General features: G+C 35.0%; 1 protein-coding gene across 2 annotated transcripts in view; it reads left to right on the top strand.

Annotated features, from left to right (window-relative positions):
• Positions 1 to 211: 211 nt before the first annotated feature.
• The window catches only part of LOC141389576 (uncharacterized), a 446,726-nt gene continuing 423,172 nt past the window's right edge, over positions 212 to 23,765 (top strand). For both annotated transcript variants that reach the window (XR_012409113.1, XM_073961285.1), the window contains exon 1: positions 212 to 723. The gene's annotated coding sequence lies outside the window, so the exon portion shown is untranslated. The remainder of the gene's footprint in view (positions 724 to 23,765) is intronic.

Raw genomic sequence — 23,765 nt, 5'->3', positions numbered from 1 at the left:
TTAGGCGCAGTGGCAAATACTTTGTTGTAACACGGCCGCAGCACAATGAGGTGTAAATGTAAGTGTCGGGTGGACACACACACACGGCCATTAAGCCCCCCAAGCTGTTGGAGCTAATATACTCATACTGCACCCGCATACAAATATACACACGAACACCTATTTCCATACACAATTTCAATAATAGAATTTGTTGGAGTTTCTGTGTAAGTGTGGGTTACAATGGCTTGGGTGTATGTGTGAGCATGAGACTGAATGAAATTCTATTAACAAAAGTCGCTGGAACATATGGTTGCATTGTGTTGTTGTTGTCAGTATGGAAAAGGCATAAAAAACCTAAAGAAGAATTGCACAACGGTGGTACGCTCAGGCCTTTCTAGTGTCGGTTCGAAGAAAGAAACCCCGAAAAAAAAAACAAACAATTGAAAATTCAACTCCAGTCGGAATTGAAATGAAGTGAAAAGTAAAATTCTACGAAACCTAAAAAGTATTCAAACATTTTGAAAAATTCGAAATGCCCAAAACTCGAAAGCCCAAAAGCAAGTGAAAATTGTTGAATTCGTTTCAGCAAAGAAAAAAAAACTAAAATGAAAATAAAAAAAAAAGTAACAGGAATCTAGCAAGTGCCGAGCTATGTATATAACTTAAGAATGTGTGTGGAAGTCATTCGTGCATGTGCCTGAAAGTGTGAGTGTGTGAATGCGGGTGTGCAATGGAAATCAAGTGAAACTTTTTTACTATTTTGCCAACACTAAACAGAAGCGTTTTCAGTTCACGTAAAAGTTTTTCCAACGATTTTGGTTGAACAATGCGAACGGACGTAAACAAAAGAAGTGAAAAAGCAACAACAACAACAACAACGGCAAATGCGCCAACGACCACAACCAAATATCGTTCAAAGTAAAACGCACGAATTACCAAAAGAGTTTATTTAACGCATGCATATATACAAACATACGAACATACATGCATACATGCATAAGTCAACATTTCATACAATTACATACCGCCTGCATGCAATTGAAGAATGTTAGCTTGAAAACTATCCCGAATGTCAATGTGTGTGTCTCTGAGTGTAGTGTTAGCCATGTGTGGCACTATGGGTGTCACTGCTGCTACTGGTGGTGGTGATAAACTTACATGCGGTTAACTTTTCCAATGCAGAATCATAAATATGTGTACATGGGTGTGGGTGTCCTGCTCCCTATATGACAAAACAAAAATGTTCCCATTTTGTTGTGTCCACCCCCCCATTTTAACTTCCAAGTTATAAATGTCCACACAATACTAAACTAAAACCACAACAAGATTGTGGAGAACATTAAGAGCGTGGTCAACTTTGCTGTCTCTCTTTATATTTCGTTGAAAACTATTTCCCTTTTTGGACTTTATTGCGGCAGTAGTGGTGTAATTCCATTTGAAACAAAACAATTTTGCTGGAATAACTTTTTCTGGTTGTTGTTGTTGGAACTAAACTCCCAAAATGGCTTTCGAACAAAACAAATCGAATTGTTTTAAAGAATTTTAAATGCTGGACATTGTTGAAATGTTAGCGTTTTGGGTTAGACCAATTTTGTTAACAACAATTTGTAGGATGATATTGGAGCAAACAGTTTATAACATTATTCGGTGTCGCGTTTTTGTTGAAAATCATTATTGTAAAAAATAAATTTGTTCTACAATGGGACCTAGAACATGGTATTATAAAGGAGCGATCGTTGTTTAATACGAACAAATTCAACTTAGAAAACTTTTAAAATTTTTATACCCTCAGCATTTACGCTAACAAGGGTATATACACTTTCATTCGAAATTCGTTTCAGACAATTTGGAGTTGAATTAGCCACGTCCGTCCGTCTGTCTGGCTGACTGGCTGGAGCCCAGGATAATTTCTGAACGGATCAACCGATTTGGCTCGAAGCTGGGTTGTATCGGTCCACTCTTTCCGGTACCTCGCCTACAAAAGTTCGAAATTTATGCGCGCGATAACTCTTGAAGGGAGCAGCCGATTTGGCCCATACTTTGCACATGATGAATTTTCTACCAAGCTTAGATGAGGTTCCAGTATTGACTCAATCGGTCCACTCCTTCGGGTAACCCCCACACAAAATTTCGAAAAATTCAGTTTAGGGCCTGATCTCGAATCGCTTTGATTTTTGGTTGCAAGAACTTGTACTCACTGTCCTTCATACGACGGTTCAAGCTTCATCAGCGGCAAGTGGATACTTTCTGAGAAAATAGTAATGGTTGGAGCGCAAAATAACTATCGATCGGATCTGCCGATTCGGTTCAGGATTCGGCTTTCGTAATATTGTTATACCCTCAACATTTAACTAGGGTATATACACTAGGGTTATGACTTTTTTACAACCTTATATCCCTGTATCATAGCGTGATGAGTTTTGTCATAAGATTACATAAAATCATAATTATAACGTGATTCGGTGAAAAAACCTCACGCACAAAATGATTTTAAAATTTGAATTTATCAAAATTATGGACAATTGTTTGAAGTCACTGTAAGCAGATATACAATTGAAAATGAACTTTAGGGTCACATGAGATAATTAAACTGACATAAAATTTATTTCTCACTAATTTTCTTCAATTCTGAGAATCGTAAAAATTTCGTAAACGATTTTATTTAAATATATAATTTTTTAACAAAAAACAAAAAATTTAAAATTTTTTCAAAGTGGTTTGTGTATGACCTTTTTCAATATTTGAGTGAAATAAACATTATTATAGTTATTAGTAGGCTTATATTTATTCATTCCAGCAACAAAAAATAATTTTTGAAAAAAAATTCATTTTATACATTTTTTCAAAAAATTATATTTTTAAAATCGATTTGTGCGTGAACTTTTTTTTATATTTCAATGGAATAAATGATAGCGTAGTGATTATTAGGCAAAAGTTCATTCATCCCTGCTACAGGAAATCATTTTTGAGAAAAAATTTCAAAAAGTCATAACCCTAATATACACTTTCATACGCGCATAATGTGCCTCATCGAAATAATGGTTTTAGACCCCAAGTATGTTTGGACGAAATATGTTTCAGACAATTTGGAGTTGATTTAGCCATGTCCGTCCGTCTGTCTATCTGGCTGGAGCCATTCGGTCCAAAATTTGGCTTTCGTAATATTTTGTCCAAACTTAGTTTAAGTTCGAAGATGGGTTATATAGGTCCACTCCTTCCGGTACCTCCCCCACAAAAGTTCGGAAAATTTGTGCGCACGATAACTCTTAAAAGAAGTAACCGACTTCGTTCATACTTTGCACATCGTGACATTTTTACCAGCCTTAGACGAGGTTCCAATATGGACTCAATCGGTGCACTCCTTGGGGTAGCAACTTGTATTCACTGCACCCCATACGACGCTATAAGTTTCATCAGGGGCAAGTCCATACTTCCTGAGAAAATAGCCTGAAAGGTACAAAAAACCCTACGACACCGTGTGTAGTGGTTGGAGAGCAAGATAACTCTGCCGATTCGGTCAAAAATGTGGACTTCGAAATATTTTGTGCAAACTTAGTATAAGTTCGAAGATAAGCCATATGGGTCCACTCCTTTAGTTACCTCCCCCACAAAAGTTCAAAAATGTTCGGAAAAATTATGCGCACGATAACTCCTGAAGGGTGTGACCGATTTGGTCCATACTTTTCACATCCTAATATATCTGCCAGATATAGATCAGGTTCGAATATGGACTATATTTGTCCACTCCTTCGGGTACCTACCCCACAACATTTGGGATATATGCACTGTAAGACCTGTTCTCAAATCACTTTGATTTTTGTTGAAGCAACTTGGATTCGCTGCCTCAATTATAACGTTAAAAGTTTTTCAGGGTCAAGTCCATACTTCTGGAAAAAACAGCACGAAAGGTGTAAAAAACCCCTATGGCACCATGTGTTGTGGCTGGAGAGCACAAACTGATCAACCGATGTGATCAAAAATTTGGCCTTCGTCATATTTTGTCCAAATTTCGTTTCAGTTGAAGATGAGCAATACCGGTCATCAAATACCGGTACTTCCCCCAATATTTAAAAAAAATCACTTAAATGGTATGCAGGATATCTCTTGAACGGGACAACCAATTGGGTCCAAACTTTTGGATCTCCTAATATTTTGTCCAAGTTTAGTTTTATTTCTAAAATGGCTCATATCGGTCCTCTTCTTAGGGAGGGAGGTATCCTAACAAAAGTTCAATACTTGTGCCTAAGTGCAGTTTAGAGTCTGTTCGAAGGTACTTTGGAAATGTATACCGATGCTGTGCGTTGTGGTCCTGTTTACTGCTATATTATGTTCTCCGTGCACGAGTCCATGCTTCCGGACAAACTGGTCCAAAAGTAATACGATGACCCACTGAAATGATTAGTGGGCGCGATATCAATCGAAAAAATATGACTCCCAAAATAAGATCCACGTCTATAATGGACCATGTCGGTGCATTCTATTAACTAACTCCTCCGCAACACTTTTTCACTTTAGTGGTAATCCACATTTCTTTAGACAAGTTCAAGTGTCCAAAAAGGGTCATAAAATTGCGAAAAGACCCTAAATACATTCGATCTGTCCGTAGATGAAAGTTTGAATTCACATAAGCTGAGGGTATATCTCTGTCGACAAAGTAGACTGATACTTTTTTAATTGTTTTTAATACTTTTCTATCATGGTTGCGAAATTTTGTAGCATGGAAGGTAAACTTAGTTCTTTATAAACAAACCGAAACTATAAAGGAAAACACACTTATATGTCACGGTGCGCCTGAAACAACTTTAAATGGAAGATGCTTACAACTGGGAAGTTTATGCGGACTCTTAATAAATAAATCGCGATCAAAGTTCACATTTTTAAGTTTTCACGATTTTGCTTGGAAACCGCAATTCTTATCGAAATGACTCGTAGCTGTGAAAATTCTCTACGAAATTGACATTTATGTATTTTTCCTAGTTTTTAAAATTTTTGAGATATAGAAGTTGAAATTGGGACAATGAACTGTCTGTATGGCGTACTTACAAAACAATGCCATGTACGGCCTGCCTTATCTAACTTTTAATGGATGTTGCTTACACCACAATCGATGAAGGGATTTTTAAAAAATCGCTGTCAAAGGTCACATTTTTAAGGTTTTTATGTTTTCAGGATTTTGCTTAGAAATCGCTAGTCCTATCGAAATGGGACTAAAGAAAATGTTGTAGCAGTGACAATTCTGTACAACATTTTCTTTAGCTACATTTCGATAGGGTTGCGGTTTCCATGGAAAATCATGAAAACCTAAAAATCCCTACAGTGAGTTGTTCTTTTTTTTGAATTATTCTCATCTATGAACAGTGCAGTTTCAGAATCTGCAAAAATTTGCCGTTGTTAGGTATATTTAATGCATTTCGGAGGAGGTGTGTAACTTTCCCCACGCCTTTCTTTTAAAAGCTATATGTATAATCCTAACTTATTATTATATCAGTTTCATCATAAATTTTGGGAGGCAATGGCGTTGTGTGTACCCTAGGTAATATTTGGAGCCAAAATACCGAGCCACCCCCACCTTTTTTAAGTATGTTATATCTTGAAAACTGATGACCAAGCCCACTCTTTTCAATACATTATTTTTCCAAAACTACTGAACCAATCTTCATGCAATTTTCAAAAAATATTTAGGAATGTCCCGTGGTCCAAAATGCTATACATTTGTAGACGAATTTCGGGAGCTTATTGTTATACCCTAAACCACGCTGAGGTAAGGAAACAAAATAGACCCATAGCTCCTTTTGGGTATATACATATAATCACTTTCTGAGTCGATTTATGCATGTCCGTCCGTCTCTCCATGTATTTTTGTTCGCAACATACAGGTCGCATTTATTGTTCGATTCAGCTGAAAATTGGGGAATATCATTTTTTTAGCCATAGGAAGAACGCTATTGCTTTTGGTGAAAATTGGTTCTGATTTGGATATAGCTCCCATATATATTTTCGGCCGATTTCAAGTGTTTGCTGCACAAAACACGTTATATATGTCCGATTTCGATAAAATTGGAATGTGTGACTGAATTCGGCCTAGGAATAAATGTCCCAAATTATATTGAAATCGCTTCAGGTTTGGATTTAGCTCCCATATACTTTTGCCCGATTTTACGAATTTGCTGCACAAAACACGTTATATATGCCCGAATGTGTCCCTGAATTCGGACAAGGAATAAATGTACCAAATTATATCGAAATCGGTTTAGGTTTGGATACAGCTCCCATATATATATTTTCGGCGGATTTGAGGTATTTGATGAACCAAACACCCAATACCTGTCCAAATTTGATCAAGTTTGGAATGTGTGACGAAATTTGGTCCAGAAATAAGTGTGTCATATTATTTTGTAATCGATATAGCTCAAAATATATATTCTACATATTCACAGTGGTGTAGGGTATCATATAGTCGGCCCCGACAGACTTTAATATTTTCCTTATTGGTTTTATAATCGCTATATTTGCTAAACTTATGTGTGCATCGGCTTAAAATTAATTTTCGAGACAACGGTGGTTGCGCCCCGATCAAGAAAAACGATATATTTCAAATTTCATTAAATGGTGAGGTTCAACGGTCCATCAGCCATGAAAAGTAAAACATATATGTCTCAATAAGCGGGAGAATTCGACTTAACCGTTTTTTTTAACTTTTATAATTAGACATCTTTAGGATAAAGGGGGGCATGGACGATAATAAATTCTAAACAACATCTATGGGCGCAAAAATCCGACAAAGTCCGTAAGAAAACTGGAAGGTTACAGACAAACTCAATTGATATATCTAAAATCCTCCTCAGTTTGACAAGGGACCGAAAAAGTAAGGTACAAAATAGCTATTTTTGAATTGTCAAAAATAAAGTCCATAAAAAGTTGTTACTAAAACTCATTACGAAGGGCCAGCAACGCGGACCGCGGTCTGCTAGTCGATAATAATTATAAATAAATTATAAATTGCAATACGTAAACACAGTTTGTTAATTTTAGCAAGATAAGATAAGCGATTTTTAAAAATATTGTACGGAGTAATGCCTATTGAGCAAAATGTTTAATGTAGTAAGCCCAGTAAAAAACTCATTACAAAACCATTAACTAACCCATCATTCTAATAGGGCACATCGCGCGTAATAAATGTTATAGTAATAAATGTTATTCTGTCCTATTAGAAAATATTTGTACGTTTTGTTATAGACTGATTTAAGATATTGTGATGGATTTAGTCGGTAATTTACTCACAGAATGCCATAGCTCAACAAATAATAATAATAATAATAATAATAATAATAATAATAATAATAATAATAATAATAATAATAATAATAATAATAATAATAATAATAATAATAATAATAATAATAATAATAATAATAATAATAATAATAATAATAATAATAATAATAATAATAATAATAATAATAATAATAATAATAATAATAATAATAATAATAATAATAATAATAATAATAATAATAATAATAATAATAATAATAATAATAATAATAATAATAATAATAATAATAATAATAATAATAATAATAATAATAATAATAATAATAATAATAATAATAATAATAATAATAATAATAATAATAATAATAATAATAATAATAATAATAATAATAATAATAATAATAATAATAATAATAATAATAATAATAATAATAATAATAATAATAATAATAATAATAATAATAATAATAATAATAATAATAATAATAATAATAATAATAATAATAATAATAATAATAATAATAATAATAATAATAATAATAATAATAATAATAATAATAATAATAATAATAATAATAATAATAATAATAATAATAATAATAATAATAATAATAATAATAATAATAATAATAATAATAATAATAATAATAATAATAATAATAATAATAATAATAATAATAATAATAATAATAATAATAATAATAATAATAATAATAATAATAATAATAATAATAATAATAATAATAATAATAATAATAATAATAATAATAACAATAATAATAATAATAATAATAATAATAATAGTAATAATAATAATAATAGTAATAATAATAATAATAATAATAATAATAATAATAATAATAATAATAATAATAATAATAATAATAATAATAATAATAATAATAATAATAATAATAATAATAATAATAACAAGTAAGAAAAGTGTTATGTTCGGTCGGGCCGAACTTTTTATACCCTCCACCACAATTTTCAGTCATTTCGGTGGATTAATGTGGCCACAACCTTCAAAATACCGAAAATCGGAAGGTACCGTTCTATGGGGGCTATATGATGGCGAGGACTTATACCTACATAAACGTTTTATGGTAGAAATGTTTCTTAGCCTCTGGAAACACAAAATACAAAGTTACAACCGATTCTGTTGTCAAATGGGACTAATACATTCAAAATATATTAAAATAACGCGTACTTTATATGGGGGCTATACCAAAACGTGGGCCTATATAAACCAACTTTGGTAGGAATGTTTTTTGGTCTCTGGAGGCACAAAATACCAAATTACAACCAATTCGGTGGTTAAATGGGGCAAATATCTTAAAAATTCCTTAAAACGACGACGCGTCAAGCGTCATTTTGTATGGGGGCTATACGAAAGCGTGGACCTACATAGCCCGCTTTCAATACCAAAAGTCCTACGTACATATAATAGATTTTCCCAAAATTTCATCCACCTACGTCAATCCGTTCGGACGCTAGAGTGATTTCCAGAGACGGACGGACATGGCAATATCGATGTAGAATTGCACGCTGATCAAGAATATATATAGTTTGTGGGGTCTACAATGATTATTTCGAGTAGTTACAAACGTAGTGACAAACTTAATATACCCCCATCCTATGGTGGAGGGTATAATAATAATTTTCCAAGTTAACAGTATGTATTTCTCAGCACATTAAATTTAATATTGAGACAAAACTTTAAGTTGATATCTTGATAATTCAATTAGTTATAGCTCATTTACTTTAAGTTTGGCAACAATTAACAAACAAATTTATAGAATTTACGAACTACCAAGAAACTTCAAATCATGCTAAATGTAGCATATACATAGTATGTATGTATGTAAAATGTTCGCCTGGCAGAACAGTAATGATGCATGTCAGGTTTCCATAGCGGCACAAGTTCTACGGAACGTAAGACCAACTTTTCATAAACTTTAATATTTTATATCTTTGGACATATTTTGCCATATAAACTACCTTTACCAAAGTGTTACTCGAAACAACGCGCTGGAAAAGAATTTGGTATGTCCAACATATTCCTAAAAATTAAACACCTTATTTATTTGCTGTTTTTGTCATAAACAGGTTAAATAAAATATTTAATTTAAAGCTGATTAAACATTTTATTATATTTCAAGGAACAATTCTAATTTTATTATTTGTTTGCCATTTTTAACGACACGATGGTGTGCCTCTACATAATTAGTCATTTGAACTTGAAATGTTTGCTGCTGCAGAAATTCCTCCAATGTTGGTTGGATTGTCAAAATTGAGCAATTAAGTGTTGGCGTGCAACAACACTTGACATCTGGCAATAGAAAAATATTTCAACAAAAATTCTTTTTAAATGGCACTTCAAGCAAAGCGAATTAATTAAATATGGCCGAAAACAAAAACAACAACAGCAGTAGCTAACTAAGGGCTATTGCATTAACAGCTTGGTTAAATACCATTTTGCGTTTTTTTTCTTTGTTGTTTGCCATGCAAAGAGAAAGGCAACCGTCATTGTGACTGACATTTAAGTTAATTGTCAGGAATAAAAATAACTAAAGCAACAGCCGCTCTGTTGAAGCAAATGCCTTGCCAATCATTAGCTCAACAGTGTAAAGGCCAAGGCACGACAATTAATTTCTCCTATTTTTCGTTCATCAATGGGTAGAAATGACCACCTTGAACTGCTTCAAAGACTAGGGCAACCAACCAGCCGTCACCACCCTTTAAGCGTGTTTGTGTTTATGGCGGCCAAAGTGATGACATTCTTGAACTTTTTCCCTCTAGTCATCATCATCATCGTCGTTGTCGTAGTCTTCAAATGCTTTTCAATCAGTAGCAGAAACGTTGATTGGCTCTGTAAGTTTAAAAGGCTTCTTTATTTATTTCATCTTTATCCTGTTCTTCTTTACGTTGTTTGCTGGTTATTTATGAAAAGGTTTGTATAGGAGAAACCAAACGACGACAATTGAGTGAATTTCATTGTGCGTCAGGACTTTAAAGAAACCAAAGTTCTGCGGCAAAAAAGAAAAAAGAAGAGAAAAAACAATGACCACAGTCAAAACGATTAATCAATTTTTCAATTATATTTTAATAATAAAACAACAGTGCTGGAACAAAGGAGGTCAGTCTTTGTAAAGGGTATGACAAATATTTAAAAGGATTTGAAAAGAAAGTTCTGGTTATTGCTGATGATATTAATGATTGGCATTCTGATAGTCATATTGATAAAAAAAATGTAAATCAATGTGAAAAATTTTAAATATTGACTTCCAATCAACTTATGCAGAATATTGATTACTTTAATTATTAAATCCCACACCGTGGCAAGTGATACGGTTACGTAAGTTTAAGATAATTTATTAACTGGATGCTAAAGTCGAACATTTGAAAGGCAAGAAATATGTTGTTGCTATAAAATCAAGTGGATGTAAATATGGTAACAAATTGTCAAATAGCAACATTTTTATTTTTTATTAATTTATCGTTAGAATGGAGCTTGATGATCGACGGTTTCTTGCAAGTAAAAAAGAAAAGCCGGCGATTCGAACCCACACATTCACCAACTTATGTGACGGGTTTCGCTGTTATTTATGCAGCTCATCAGACATATCGGCTGTGGAGTGGCTTCTCTGTCATCGAACTTTTCATTTCTCAAATGCAATGTGTTTTTACAGTGATGAGCTTTTTCCCATCCAACCTGTATGCCTTCTAGGCAAATATTTGCTCCAGCGACAGAGAGTGTGTGTTTACTGAGAGCAAGTGAGCATAAATTTCAATGCATTATTTACGCTCATTTGCTCTCAGTAAGCGCACACTGCCGGTCGCTAGAGCAAATATTTGCCTAATGCAGCCAAGATCACCAATATACGTTAACGTGACTGCAACAACAACATATGGTCTCTTTATTCTCATCTGTCGTGGTTTAGCAAAGGAAAGACTCGCTCAGAGAGACTAATGCACAAAATATTTTGAGCACCACCGGCCTAATGTAACCCTAGCTTAACATTAACATTTTTAATCTTACAAACATTTAATGAAGATATACCCTAGACATAGTTGGCTAAAATGTATGCAACAATAAAACTATTTATTTATTTATTAACTAGCAGACCCGGGTCCTCGTTGCTGGCCCGTCGTATTGACTCTTAATGACAGCTTTTTATGGACTTTATGCTTGCCACTTCAAAAATTGGTATTTTCTACTTCACTTCTTCGGTTTATTGTCAAACCGAGGAGGATTTTAAATGTATCTACAGATTTTTTTCTGTAACCTTTCTACTCTAATACGGACTTTTTCGAATTTTTTCACCCATTGATGCTCCTTTTCTAAAGCGATATAATTATAAAATTAAACAAGTAAAAAGTCGTTAAATTCGGCCGGGCCGAACTTTTTATACCCTCCACCATAAAATAGTCTTAATTAAAATGGAATGATTAGGGTCCTTTCACAATTTTAGGTGTAACAACTTTTCGACAATGGATAGACTCCTACTGCCTCCCACTATTGCTTAAATTACACTGTGAACACAAATGTTGGGGCAGAGATAATTCCTTTTGGAGATGAAAGCCTTTGGTGTGTTTATATTAAAAACCCCGAAGGACAGATGCGCCGTGAGTCGAACTTCCGCGTTATGGCGTAATGAAGTTTTTGCAAGAGACCCGGTAAGCCATCATGAATTAGCATTATATCTTTGTTTGTTGTTTTTGTAGAGCACTTAAGCAATAGTGAACAAAGATATAACGCTAATTCCTGATGGCCTACAGGGTCTCTAACAAAAATTTCATCACGCCATAACGCGGAAGTTCGACTCACGGCGGATCGGTCCTTCGGGGTTCATAATATACTCACCAAGGTCTTTCTTCCCCAAGAGGAATTTTCCGTGCCCAGACTTTCACCTCCATTTTGTTGCACAGTGTTATCTAATCTAATCTAAAAAAATGTGTTCAGGTAGGTGAAAGGTACCACCTACGGGGCTATATCAAAGAGTCAACCTATCTTTAAATTGTTGGCGGAAAAGTTTTATAGCTGCAGGGAACTTCAAGAGTCAAATTGAGGGTAGTTTCATCAAAACAATGTAGACCCTCAAAAATGGACCCATGTTGACGAATTTTAGTGAAGAAATTTCGTGACCACTGAAAATTTCCGAAAATCGGGAGGTACAGTTATATGGGTGGATATACCAAAACATGGACATATGTATATTGACGATTATTTTTGAATAGAAAAAATTGTAGCTAAAATTCTCAAAATACCGATCATTACATCTAGTTCGGTTAAAAATTGCAGCAAGAATTCTCAAAATACCGAAAATCGGGAGATACCGTTATATGGGGGCTATGCCAAAACATGGACATATGTTGACGATGTTTCATTTGAGATGTTTTATGACCACTGAGAACTTCAAATGTCAAATTACAGCTATTTCGGTTAAAAACTGTAGCTAAAATTCTCAAAATACCGAAAATAGGGAGGTACGGTTATAAGGGGGCCATACCAAAACATGGACATATGTTGACGATGTTTGGTGGAGATGTTTCATGACCACTGAGAACCTCAAATGGTAAACTACAGCTAGGTCAGTTAAAAATTGTAGCTAAAATTCTCAAAATACCGAAAATCGGGAGGTACCGATATATGGGGGCTATACCAAAAATTGTGGCTAAAATTCTCAAAATACCGAAAATCGGGAGGTACCGTTGTATGGGGACTATACCAAAACATGGACCTATGTCAATATCCTTTGGGATATAAGTTTGTTGATCACTAGGAACCCTAAGTGCAAACTTATAGCTAATTCGGTCTGCAAATGTGGCGAAGAACGTCAAAATACCTCAAATCCGGAGGTACCGTTATATGGGGGCTATACCAAAGAGTGGACCGATATAGCCCATCTTCGAACTTGACCTGCCTATGGTAAAAAGACCCTCGGTGCAAAATTTTAGCACTATATCTCAATTATTGCGGACGCTAGAGTGATTACAACTGACGGACATGGCTAGATCGTCTTAGAATTTTATCCTGATCAAGAATATATATACTTTATAGGGTCGCAAATGATTAGTTCGATGTGTTACAAACGGAATGACAAACTTAATATACCCTCCATACTATGGTGGAGGGTATAAAAAATGGTTAAAGTAGAATTTGCCCGCTTATTAAGACTTATATGTTTTAGTTTTTCATGGCTGATGGACCGTTGAAGCTCACAATATAAGAACATTTGTAAATATATCGTTTTTTCTTGATCGGGGGCGCAACCGCAAGCTTTGAATATTGTAAGCTAGGCTTTCCTGGATATATGTGTCCTTCTCCATACAACTTGCACACGTCAAAATGTTGCTTTCGCTTTATTTAGCCTATTGATTACGGCCGTTTCTGCACCGCCATTTGTTGTTACAGAGCTTCCTAGATAGCAGAAGCTATCGACATATTCAATTGCTTGGCCTTGTAACATGATGTGTTCTGTACTGGTGCTGCTTATTCACATGGCCTTTGTTTTCTTGATGTTTATCTCAAGTCCAACATTACTCCATGTTATCCCTCTTTCTGAGAGCAGACTTCATTCATTATTCCATCCAGTACAATTGTGAACAGTAGGGGTGACAGAGGGCATTCTTGCTTTACTCCCGCGTTTGTCAGGAATGGTTGCCTTATGTTTCCGTTGTGAGGAACTTAGAGTTCTGCATTCTCGTACATCGCTTTTATTATTCGGATTATTTTCGGAGGTATTTCCTTTTTGCTCAATGCTTCCCATATGGCAGTTCGTCTGATGGTGTCGAAGGATTTCTTGAAATCGATGAACAGTAGATACAGGGAGTGCGCCATTCTATTGATTGTTCTATTATGATTCGTAGGGTGTTGGCCTGGTCTACGCAGCTTCTATTTGGTCTGAAGCCAGCTTGTTCATCTCTCAGAATGTTTTCTACTTGCCTTTGCATTCTTTCTTGTATTATAACTGCTATGTCGTATCTTGGATATGGTGTTGAGCAAGGTTATTCCTCTCCAGTCTTTCAATTCGCAATTTTTGGGTAACTTTACAATCATACCTTTCTTCCATGTTTGAGGCAGTCTTTCTTCTTCCTAAGCTGATGTGATGTGAGGTCGTAGTAATTCAGCTGCGATTCTAGCGTAGGCCTGTAAAGCTTCTGCCAGTATACCATAATCTCCTGCTAATTTGTTACTTTTTAGTTTTTCTATTGCCTCTTGTGTTTCATTCAAGCTGGGAGGGTTACAGGTATATTTACTCAACGTATTATCTCTTGGACTGCTATTGTACATTTCGTTGTTTACGATGTTGTTTCCAACGTTGTTAATTTCTTCGAAATGCTCTCTCCATCTTTGAATTTGTTCATCATTGTTCGTTCATTGTCTACCATTGCGATCTTTTACTGCTTGGTTCCTGGTATGGTACACCTTCGGTTTGTGAGACTATATATCGTCCGGTGTAGCTTTCTCATGTTATTCTGACTTGCTGTTCCCTCTGCTGTTTTTTTTTTCAGATCTTCTAGGAACATTCTTTTGTTTCTTCTTGTAGCTTTCTTCACATGTTTGGCTAGATGTTTATACTGCTCTCTTGTGATATTGTTGCTATTCAGCTGCATCTTAAGTTCACCTCTTTTATTTCTGACGTCTCACAGCGAGCTCCTCCATCTTCTACTCACGCATATGTGATCTATCTGGTTGCGAGTATTGCCACTCGGTGATGTCCATGTGTATTAATGAATCTCCTTATGCGGGAAGATGGAGCCACCAATGACAAGTTAAAAAGTTTGACACAGTTCTATAAAGCGCTCTCCGTTATTGATCGGGCTTTTCCATTATTGATCGGGCATTGGTGTTGTCGCTCCCTATTTTTGCGTTAAAGTCACCCATGAGAATTATGATGTCTCCTCTCCGAATTTCATTAAGCGTGGATGTTAGTTGTGCGTAGAATTCATGTTTCACAGTGTCTTTAGCAACTTCTGTGGGCGCATAGTACTGTACTATCGCTCTTGAATCGAACTATTATCACACGGTCAGATATTTGTTTCCATGTCTGAAGAGACACCTTAGCGTTCTTCGACATCATGATCCCAACCCCGCTTTCACCACCATTTTCTTTTCCACTGTATAGTACATGGTAGCCGTTTTCTGTGGTTAGTTCATCGCGTTTACTCCATCTCATTTCGCTTATACCCATGACTTCGATGTTATACAGCTGTTCCAGTTGTGCACGCCTCGATGCTTCACGATGAGTTCGTACATTCCATTGCGCAATGCGCGTCCTGTTTCGTGTGCCAAAGGTCATTGCCATAAGATGCTGCCGTTGTTTCTTTTGCTTTGTTTCCGTTTCGTTAATCTTTTAAATTTCCAGCTTAGCAGATGATTGGTCTATTGTAACCTGTCCTAGGGATGGGGCTGCCATCTATCGTTTCCTACGAACAACGCCTCCTTGCATTTGTGCAGTGGTTAGGGTCCTTGCTAATTTAGTGTTGCCATTTTCCCCTGGGGGAGCTATTTCCTGCCATTCATATTTTGGGTTATCCTCTTGTGCTGTTGTAGATGCAGAGGTTGGTTTTATGATGTCAGGGGGCTTCGGATGGAATTAATCTGGAGGGGGATATAAGCCTCTTCTTATGAATATTCGAAAACCACTTTGAAAGAATTTTCCTCCTCCGCCGGGATTCGAACCTGGGACCCTTCGATTGGTAGTCTGCCACACTCTCCACTGCACACGCCACCACGAAATCAGGTTCACTAGTTTTGGAAGATATAACAATTTAAAAAAGTGAGCGTGTTCCGCCCTTTGGCTCCAAAAATTTACTTAGAGTACACACAACCCAATTGCCTCCCAAAATTTATGCTGAAACCGATATTATATATAAGTTTTACTTACACATTTAGCGTTTAAAAGAAAGGCGTGGGGAAGGTACCCCACCTCCTCCGAAATTTATAAAGTATACATACCAACGACAAACATTGAGCTTTTGCTGTAAATTGGAAATCGGTTCAGTAGTATTGAATATATAACATATTTAAAACCAACAGGCGTGGTCGGGTCTATAGGCCCCAAAGGAGTACCCAGATTGTAGATAGCTGTGTCAATTTTTAAACCGATACGTACGTAATTTTTGCAAATATTGCGTTTTTTTTTCGAAAAATAGTAGAGATACCCCGCCCCTCTGGAATTCAATAAAATATGTTGTCTGTTTTCTGGGACCATTCCTGTACATTCCCTGACAATTTCAGGAAACTCGGTTCAATAGTTTTTGCAGAAAAGAAAAGAAAAGAAAAGAAAAAAAGAATATTGAAAAAAGTGGGCGTGGTAAAATTTTCTTTCCATAAAAACCTAATTTGGTTATGACGGTATTTGGTTTTTATTCATAAAGATATAGCGTTTTTTTAATATGGCAAAGGGAAGTACCCCGACCCCTTCGAAATTCAAGAAAACATGCACCCTATTTTCACCGGAGGCCATCTCTGTGCATTCCCTGAAAATTTCAAGAAAATCGGTTCAGGGCGTGGTCAAGCCTTGTGTCCAAAAAAGTAGGTAAGGTCGGAGACACAACCACCATTGTCTCGCAGAGCAATTTCCAAACCGATACATTCGTAATTATTGTAAATATAGCATTTTATTTTCACAGGGGGACATCCCTGTGAATTCCCTGACAATTTCAGGAAAATCAGATCAGTAGTTTTTGAAGAAAAGATTAAAATTGAAAAAGCTGGGCGTAAAAGTAAGCATGGTCGAATGTTCTTTGCATAAAAACCTAATTTGGGTTATGGCAAACATTTCAAAAAAAGAATTATCAAAATCGCTCCAGCCGTCCTCAAGTAATGCCATTACCAACGAACGACATTTGATTTTTATACCCTATACCACAATGTGGAAAAGGGTATTATAAGTTTGTTTTGGTAAAAATTCATGTAACACCGCGAAGTATTCGTCGGAGACCCCCAATGTGGTATACCAATCTTCATATCTCGACGAGATAAAGCGATCTTGAGATGTGTGTCCGTCAGTCCGTCTGTCCATTATAAATTGTAAACACGCTCCAGGCCGCAATTATGGACCGATCGTCACGAAATTTTGTATGGAGGTCGGGTTCAGATCAGAATAGATCCCTATTCGTATTGGTGATGATCGTGAAATATTTAGCGGGTGAAACAAAAAAATAAAATTTATCCAATTTTCTAGCGGCTCTGTAGGTCTCAATAATAGTCCGATCAACGCGTAATTTTAAATAAGGTAAGAGTATATCACAAAGGAGAAGCTTGCAGGCTAACATATTCCGTTATTTGTTTGTAGTGTAATAATAAACTCGCTAGAAGTCGCAATTATACATCAATAGTTACGAAATTTTGCACCGGGTAAGAGTATAGGTCGGAAAAGATGCCTTCAATTTTGAATGATGATCTGATATTCTTTAGCGGGTGAAATGGACCATTACTTTTGTATGAAAAATATAAAAATGTTATTTTTGGTCGATATTTTAATTCCTTGAGGACATATCGCCGATGTAATGCTTAAGTGTTCCATACGCCATTTGCCTGATTCGAGAAAAACTCAAGTTAATGTTTAAGGTCATACAGGACAAAAATGGTGCAATAATCCTACACGGTGAGCCTTAACTAATTTTAAATGGAAGGTGCTTACACCTCGGAAGTTTTTGCTGATTCTGAAACTACAATGCTCATAGATGAGAAATATCATGAAACAAAAAAAAAATCGCCGGAGGGATTTTAAAATAAATCGCGATTTAAGTTCACATTTTTAGGGGTTCTTAAGGTTTTCACGATTTTGCTTGGAAACCGCGAGTTCTATGTAAATGGGCCTAAGGAAAATGTTGTAGCAGAGAAAATTCTCCACAAGTTTGGCGTTTATGATATTTTCGTAGGTTTTACCGTTTTTGAGATATAGAAGTTCAAATTGGGACAAGTCTCCTTATAAATCAGCTTATCTTGTAGAGAATTTTAACGGCTACAATATTTTCTTTAGTCCCATTTTGATATGACTTGCGGTTTTCAAGCAAAATCGTGAAGATTTAAGATAAAAACCTAAACATTTGAATTGAACCTCTATATCTCAAAAACGGTAAAACCTACGAAAATATCATAAAGGCCAATCCTGTGGAGAATTTTCACAGCTACAACATTTTCTTTAGACTCATTTCGATACGACTTGCGGTTGCCAAGCAAAATCGTGAAAACCAAAAAAAAAAAACCAAAAATTGTGAATTTTGATCGCGATTTTTTTAAAAATCCCTCCGGCGATTTTGTCTCTTTTTTTATTTTTCTCATCTATGAACATTGCTGTTTCAGAATCCGCAAAAACATCCCATGTGTAAGCCGTTTTCATTAAAAGTTAGTTAAGGGACACTGTGCATGATATTGTTTTATAAGGGGGCGATACAGTCAGTGCATTGTCCCAATTTGAACTTCCATATCTTAAAAACGGTAAAATATACGAAAATATCATAAAGGCCAATCTTGTGGAGAATTTTCTCTGCTACAACATTTGCTTTAGTGCCATTTACATAGAACTCGCGGTTTCCAAGCAAAATCGTGAAAACCTAATGAACCCCTAAAAATGTGAACTTAAATCGCGATTTATTTTAAAATCCCTCCGGCGATTTTTTTTTGTTTCATGATATTTCTCATCTATGAGCATTGTAGTTTCAGAATCAGCAAAAACTTCCGAGGTGTAAGCACCTTCCATTTAAAATTAGTTAAGGCTCACCGTGCCTATAGTTTAAAAGCTCAGTTCTACTTAACTAAACTCATAGAATATAACAGTAGTTTATTTTAGTCAGATATCTGTGATAGTCTAGAAGTTATGACCAATTTTTATAATTGCAAAACGTTGCTGAATTGTTCCATGGAATCTTTTTTCATGTTTTTGGCAGTTTGTGCAACATGGAACACATTTTGTCACATTTCAACCAAAACATTTTTAATCAATCGTTCCACCTCCACCTCCCTACTGTTGAGTTGAAAAATCAGGGCTTTAAATGAGACATTTATTTTTCTCATATAAATACAATAAGGACCATTATTATAAGTTTCCTTACCATTTATTTAAGGGATTGCCTCCACTTATCACTATTTGTTTTGTGGTAAAATCGGACAAAACGGATTGATATTTTGCATTTCTAAGGTAACATAAAATATTTAACGCGTTTTTCTTATAATACCAGTTTTTTAATCGGTGTCCACACTCGAATGAACGTTTTTGCGTATATTTTTGTGTACTTACATCAAAATTTTTTCTTTAAACTAAACTTTAAACTTTTTTTGTTTAAACGATTGTTAAATTTTCGTTTTCATATAGCAATACAATATTCAAAAATATTTGGATTTATAAACTATTATTGTTCAGTTTTTAAACCAAGTACTTTAAAACAATTTGTTCCATACGCCACATTATTCGTAACTTGGAAAAAATGAGCAATTTTTTGTTCCAAACGCCATCATTTCTGGTGCGGAACAGTTCGTTTTTGTCTCTTTTTGTTCCATACGCCAAACGACATGGATATGGAACTAATAAGTTCAAGGTTGTTTTGTTTCATACGCCAGGCTTTATGGATATGGAGAAAACCGACAAGATTTTTTGGGTCACAAAGCGGATATGGAACATACTGGCATCTGAATATCGCAGAAACTATAAGAGATAGAGAAAAACCGACCAAAAAATCTGAAAGAGCACGGTTCAAAACCTTGTACGGTACCTTTATCTCAAAATGTCAAAAATGGCGTATCGAACACTTAAACATGACACCGACGATATATATTTCGCAAAGTAGCCTAAATATGGGAAAAATCTACTGACCTTTCCTCTGATGTAAATTGCAATAAAGTGTTTGCTAGATAACGGGCCTACTGCCTTATATATATATAATGGGTTCTGTGTAGAGAACCACATTTTTATCCCATGCTACATATTGTCTCTCCAAAAGTTTATGTAACACCACGAAATATTCGTCCTAGACCCCTTATTTGGTATGCCAAAATTCATATCTCGACGAGATAAAGCGATTTAGCGATGTCCATTAAAAATTGTAAACAAGCTTAAGGCCGCAATTATGGACCGATTGTAACGATTTTTTCAAGGAGGTTGGGTTCGGGCCAGAATAGAAATGATTAGTTTTTGCTGATGATCGTGAAATGTTCAGGGAATGAAATGGACCAAAAACAAAATTTTAACCAATTTTGTAGCGGCTCTGTAGGTCAAAATAATAACCTGCAACATTTTAAACAATGTTTGAGTTTATGATGAAGAAGAAGCGTACAAACCAACGTGAAGATCAGATAATACTTAGCGGGTTAAATGGACTGAAATGTTTGTGTGAAATTGGTAAAAATTTCAATAACGTAGCGGTTAAACAACGGAAGTAGTAGTACTACACAAGTGGGTTTCATTACATTTTTGTTTGTGTGAACTAAATTTTCCTTTCCTGCTACAAAAATGTCTTTGTCATGCTAGATATCATTTTGGTTTTGGTCATAAGTATTATACATTACATCTCTGATTAAATTTTCACAATCATTGAAAAAAAGTTCCGTGGAGAGCGATTGTCCGGGGATAGTGGTATAGGGTATCCCATGGTCGGCTCTGTCCGACTATAGACTTTTCTTACTTGTTATTTATAAATATTGTGTTTAAGCACGACGAATATCTATACTTCAGAATATTCCGTTCAACTTTGGTCGTCCTCATATCGTTTTGAATGTGGAAAGTGGAGGAATCATTAAACGTCTTCGTTCTTACTTTAACATATTTAAATTCATTCGCAGCTATTCAATTTTTAAAGACATCTTTTTTTCAATCAAACATCCGTTTGAATTTTGAATCGAAAACACACACACCAAAACAACAAATACAAATATATAATCGACTTTTTTTCCTTTTTTAATTTAAATCATCTTTCTTTGTGGCTTTGAATATTTTTTATTAATAGCAAAAAGGGGAGTTTAAGAAAGAGACATACAAAACAAAGTCATGCTTTATAACGACAGTAGTCGGTAGGTAGGTAAAGGCATCAACAAATAACCACATGCCATGAAAGCTTTGTGCGGCGTGCATAAATCCACTTTGAATTTAAAAAGAAAAATTCTGAAAAAAAAAAAATAAAAACTGGGGTGTTGTGCGTGTGATGTACTTTGATGTGCTTTGCAATCGTTAAGCTGCTTTATGTTGTTTGTCAATTTCCGAATGCCGATGATTGAGAGATTTTACAGATACATAAATACTCGGAGTCAGATGCAAAAACGCAAAACCCACAAGAACTCGTAAAAAGCTATCCTCTCGTTTTGATGCCGGTAACAAATTTATGTGCGGGAAACGAAAACGACTTGTCCTTATTATTTTTATTTTTCCTTGGGATTGCTTCCTTTGTATTCCTTTAACATCCCGGTGGAATTACAGTGGGATTAAGGGCAAATTGAAAATCAATAAAGCATGTGGTGGCATGGAAATGGGAAAATGTGGCTATTGTTTTGAGATTTATGTTAAGTCTGAGGCCACATGAAGTCTATAATTCTACTTTTAACTTAAAGGGGGTTATGGTCAAAGTTGTCGGTCGAGAATTTACTTTTAAAAGTAAAATATTTTTGAAGTGAAAGTATTCGTGGTATCAACCGCATTTGTAGGTTTTCCTAGGATTTGAAGAGGATATTCATTTGTTTTTTAATTTGTCCAACCGCAAATATGCATTATTATACGACTGTACATTGCCTTTGTGTTTTTTGTATTAAACCAGAAAAAACCACCAGCAACTGATTACGGTCACAATTGTATTGGTGTTCGCATTAACACTCTGCTTATCCTTAACAGCGGCATTTTATTTAATTTTATTCCTTCAATACTTTTATCGTCTTATCGTTGAATCATTGGATGGTTTGTCCTTTCATTTCTATAAACGCATCCATCCATCCATTCGTTCGTTTATCCTCGTGCCATATTTGTGGGCTGTGACTATTTGACTTGGTTTAAAGCGCCATCAGTACAACAACAGCACCAACAAAAGACAAGTTTGCATTAAATCTTTATCGAAGGGAAGACGATTAAGTGCTGCCAGTGGCAGATGTGATTGAAAATAAAGACAAATACTCTCGCGCGAGCACACACACGCACACACGAACAATATTGTAATCAATCGATCGAAGTAAAATTACAAAGAATTCCATTTGCCTACATTTCATTTCACATCTTTGATTAAACCGCTGTTAGGCTTATCCGATAGTTTTATTTTTGTGTGCGAGAATTTAAGTGTGCCATTGTGTCTTTTATATGAAAACATATAAAACTTAATAGCGATGGAGAATCTGATTTATCAGACCCATAATAGAAGAAATAGTAGTGGACGTGTGTTTTTAGGAATATTTTTTAAATGGCCTGCAGGCCACCAAAATTGAGTTTTAAAGGATATTGTTTCAAGTGTTTAACGGGCGACTAATGTAAATTTTTCAAGGACCCTCATGCAACCAAATAATAAAATACTGGAAAGTGTGGATTTTTAAGGAACATTTTTCAAGGACCTACCAAACGTGTATTTTCAATAAAATTTTTTCAAGGACCAACCAAGCTTACATTTTTCCAGGTGGATGTATTCAATGGTTAAACATAGACTTTCTAAAAAGTATTTTGTTTATCTTTTAAATATTTTTCAAGGACCAAACGCGAATGTTTGAAAAATATTTTTTAAGGATTAAACTTAGATTTTTAATAAAATATTTTCTTAAGCATCAAACGTTGATTAAAAAAATATTGATATGAATGTATGTGCAGTATTTAAGTTATTACACCGTCCGACAGCCAAAATTCCACATGAACCGGACTATATACGTCTGAACCTAAAGGAAAAATTGAGTAAAAATTAAATTTCCCGTTTTCTCATCCTGTTGATCTTTTAAATGACATTCAAATTTCAAAATTTTTTTCAAAAAGATATTTTAAATCCTTGTACTCATCGCACGATGCTGTTGTTGGCGTCATATTAAAGAACAGATTATTGTCTTTATATAATAATTTTAATTTATTGCATTCAAGGATAACAAGAACATCAAATCAATATCCTAGCTTTGTAAGTTAGTATACCCTCAGCATTTATGGTAACGAGGGTATATACACTTTCATACAGGCAAAATTTGTCTCATCGAAATAATGGTTTTGGACCCCAACTATGTGTGGACGAAATCCGTTTCGGACAATTTGGAGTCGATTTAGCAATGTCCGTCCGTCTGTCTGGCTGGTGCCCACGATAACTCTCAAACGGATAAACCGATTCGAACCAAATTTTGAGTATGGTAAAATTTTGTCCAAACATAGTTTAAGTTCGAAGATGGGCCATATCGGTTCACTCCATCCGGTACCTCCCCCATAAAAGTTCGAAATTTTCCTGTAAAATGGTGTGAACGATAAATCTTGAAGGGCAATTGATTTGGTCCAAACTTCGCACATCGTGTTATTCCTTCAAGATCGGCCCACTCCTTCGGGTACCTCCCGCGCAAT

Source organism: Musca autumnalis, unplaced genomic scaffold, assembly GCF_047663935.1.
Source record: "Musca autumnalis isolate F117 unplaced genomic scaffold, ASM4766393v1 scaffold_1, whole genome shotgun sequence".
In the NCBI taxonomy this organism is placed as follows: Eukaryota; Metazoa; Arthropoda; class Insecta; order Diptera; family Muscidae; genus Musca; species Musca autumnalis.
This window is presented reverse-complemented; position numbering and strand designations above follow the sequence as displayed.